The sequence below is a fragment of the Lolium rigidum genome, chromosome 3, assembly GCF_022539505.1.
Source record: "Lolium rigidum isolate FL_2022 chromosome 3, APGP_CSIRO_Lrig_0.1, whole genome shotgun sequence".
Lineage (NCBI taxonomy): Eukaryota > Viridiplantae > Streptophyta > Magnoliopsida > Poales > Poaceae > Lolium > Lolium rigidum.
The window spans coordinates 390,572,497-390,576,459 of NC_061510.1; positions in this window are offsets into that span (position 1 = coordinate 390,572,497).

The following is a 3,963-nucleotide window of genomic DNA, read 5'->3' on the forward strand; positions in this document are numbered from 1 at the left end:
GCCCGCCCAGTTTTGGAGCAAAGTTAAAATTACTAATGTGTAAGCCCAGCCCACCACCAGAACCCTCAGCGCCCCCTTTTTCAGTTCGTTGTCTCATGCTCTCAGCAATCATGGAATAAGTTTATTTTTTTTATTTCATTTTTGAAAGAAAGGAAAATTTTGCCTTAATCCATTAATAAAGAAATGTTTTATAGCAAGGTTTATAAATTACAAACTGCCTCCGAGCTACATATACAATCAGTCTCCTAGTAAAAGATGACCCAAATATTTGGCCGGCAAAGGCCTAAGTTCTAGCTTCCATCTTAATTTTCCACACAATCAATCTCCTAGTAAAACATGAACCAAATATTTGATGCTCACGTTATTGAAGGTCCTCGCATGACTTGGAGGGAACCTAGTCTTGTCGCTTGGAGGTTTAGTGCCTTACCTGGTTAAGGGCATGCCTCCAGTAGGCCACGAGGGCACCCAACCCCCAAACCCAGACAACAGGTAGCTAAGCGCTAGCAGTGGTGAGCCAACGACCCAACTCCTAGGGAAGATGTATGGCACACTGTCTCCTCTCCAATTTTGTTGCAACTACTTTCATCAAATTTCACATCACTATTGTAATATCCCAGGATTTGGGGTTAAAAAAATAGAGAAAACAAATGTATGCATTGCATTCTGCATAGAAAATCCGGGAAATTTTCGCGCTTTCAAGTAAAACATGAGTTTCACTTGACTTAGTGGAATTGAAGTAGCTCATCAAGTCAAGTGCTATAAACCTCAATGTGACCTTTGCTAAAACTTTGTTTTGTGTAGAGATGATTTGATCTTAGGGGTTAAATCAAATGGAACTAAAACCAACACAACAACATATTAATTAAGGATCAATAACTTGATCTTATCAAAGATCATAACATGGTATTCCTTGCCATAAGATATGAACATCTATTCAATTGGAAATCAAGTAACAATAAAATAGAGAAACTATTCTTGTCTTATCTTTTCCATATCTTAAATTAATCTATGCTCCTATCATGAACCCCATGGTAATCATTCCACTTCATTCTTGGAAACATGACAAGGATCTCAACTCTAGAAATGTTCCCTAGTTTCCATTTGCTATATTCTTCTCTATTCAAATTATTATACATCAAAACCTAGAGAAGAGAGAGTTCAATATTTATTAGAGAAGCAATGTCAACTTGAGCTAAACCTTGAATATACATCCAATTACTCACATCATCATCTTTATGAAGAACATTAGGGTATTATTCAAGACATTCCCTAGAGAGAGAACCCATTTATGTTAAACATAGATATTGATGATCACATCATTCTCTATGGAGCCTAACCTTAGGTTATTATTAAAGTCCTTCCCAAATGAGAGAAACCATAGATAACAACATTGGTTATACCTAATAAAGAGTCAAGGATAATTCTTGAGCTAAAGCATTAGGGTATACTCTATCTCATATTGAAGTGGTGAGATAATCCAATATTAAAGTGAACAAGACTATATCCATGAATTGATGAAGTAAAGTAGAGACTAATTCAACTAAGTTATCCAGGTGGAGACTTAACTTTTTCATACCTAATGAGATCTTGTGAGTACACCATAAACCCTAGAATAATCCGTTCCTATATAAAAGAGCTCAAGCTATGGTGTTACACTCAAGTTAGTTGAGGCAACACTTGAATTTAAGGGAGAGAACTATCCATATATAGATGATTAAATCATCATTGCTTGAGAAGAACTCTAAGTGAATATCTCAGGCATTCTCCTGAGATATAAACTATTGAGGCAACCATAGCTATGTCCATCCAAGAAAGCAAAATAGAAGTACTATACCCTAGTTGGTCAAGACAATACTTGATCTTAGAAGTGAGAAACCTAGTTCATGAGAGATACCTTAGGAAGCCAGACCTTGATCATTATAATTGGAGTAATGATCATAAACCCTAAGAACTTGAGGTAGAAAATATTAAGAACAAGTTGATCATGTCTAAACCATTTCCCATATGTTAATTAGAGAGACAACTGAATAGTAACAACCCTTTGTATAGTTCAGCCCCTATATCAACCTAAATGATCCTTGAATGCACCATCCTATGAGTGTTGAGGAAGAGCAACCTGATACGTCCATTTTGCATCACTATTTTATATCATAATTTACTGTTATTCATTGATATATTTCATATTTAGAGATGATACTTATGTTATTTCACCTATTTTGCATGTTTCATGATTATTGGAGAATTACTCATCGGAGTCAGAATTTTGCTGTAAAAAGCACCGTTAGGATACAATATTTCTGAAGATCAACAATTGACGGAAAATATACCGAAGCTCCTATTTTTCCAGATGACGGAGCCAACCAAAAGGGGAGGCCGAGGAGGGACGCCATGGGCCCTCCCCATGGGTTGGTGATGCGTGTAGTTGACACGTCCGTTGGGAACCCCAAGAGGAAGGTGTGATGCGCACGGTAGCAAGTTTCCCTCAGTAAGAAACCAAGGTTTAATCGAACCAGTAGGAGTCAAGAAGCACGTTGAAGGTTGATGGCGGCGGGATGTAGTGCGGCGCAACACCGGAGATTCCGGCGCCAACGTGGAACCCGCACAACACAACCAAAGTACTTTGCCCCAACGAAACAGGTGAGGTTGTCAATCTCACCGGCTTGTCGTAACAAAGGATTAGATGTATAGTGTGGATGATGGTTGTTTGCAGAAAACAGTAGAACAAGTATTGCAGTAGATTGTATTCAATGTAAAAGAATAGGACCGGGGTCCACAGTTCACTAGAGGTGTCTCTCTGTTGCGGTCAGAAACCCACCGGCGGGCAGCGACTGGCAACACCGTAGAGCCGGGAACAACTCAGGGCTGCGGCTGGCCCTAGTCCCTCAGAGCGACGGCCCGCAAAGCCTTCTGGTCACACGTCCGATGCCGTCGCAAGGGCGTGCCACCTGACCTATACCTGGTCGGGAAGGTGTTGGATGATACCTCGCTTAGTTTCTGCGGGGCATACACGTAAACGTTAAATACGAGCCTCGATCGGCTCTCGAGGTTGTCCCGTGAATCGGCTCAAAGAGCCGATCCACCCATGATTCGTACAAGGTGTCCGAATATATGGTGGTTCTGCTTGATCAAGATAAAGCTAATGCGATCTACGACGATTTAGGGTTTTCACCGCATAATCGGATCATCCTACTCACGATTGGGCCTCGCGCTCGCGTACGGTGATCGTAAGCCGATCCTAGACAGGGCCTAAAAACCAACACGAGGTTGATCCCGGAACATCCCGTCTAGGGCCGACAAACTACACCCTACACGCCGCTGGATCCTCCAACCCTTTGTAAGGCCTAACTATTGCGGATATTAAACTAATCCTTGAAGAACAAGGAGCAACCGTAACGGATCGGATCTACTAAACAATGATCAAGCGGGGTGCCGCCCCTACACCTAAGATAGGTGTAAGGGCGGCTAGATGCATAAGGGTTGCACTACGACGAGCATATGATACGAAGAACAATGCTAACCCTAACACATCTAAGATAACTACGTTGCTCGCCATCAAAAAGGCTTCGAACGAGCAACGCATGAACAACGTGAATAAGCTTATGCTTGCCTAGATCGCAAGATGCGATCTAGGCAGCATGGTGCTTACCGGAGAAACCCTCGAGACGAAGGAGTTGGCGATGCGCCGAGATTGATTGTGTTGAACGTTGGTTGTTGTTTATTCCATAAACCCTAGATACATATTTATAGTCCAGGGGACTCTCTAATTTAGGCGTGCACCAAACCGTGCACGGGTCAAACTCTATCTTCTAATCGACACGTATCCTACTATGGTACAGATACACGGGCAAACTAGCCCAAACTTGGTACACAAGGCCGATTCACGTATTTCTTCCGTATATAATCTTTAAGCCCATCTTGATCGCGGCCCACCTCTGACCTGGTCAAATTCCGGTGATAACACAT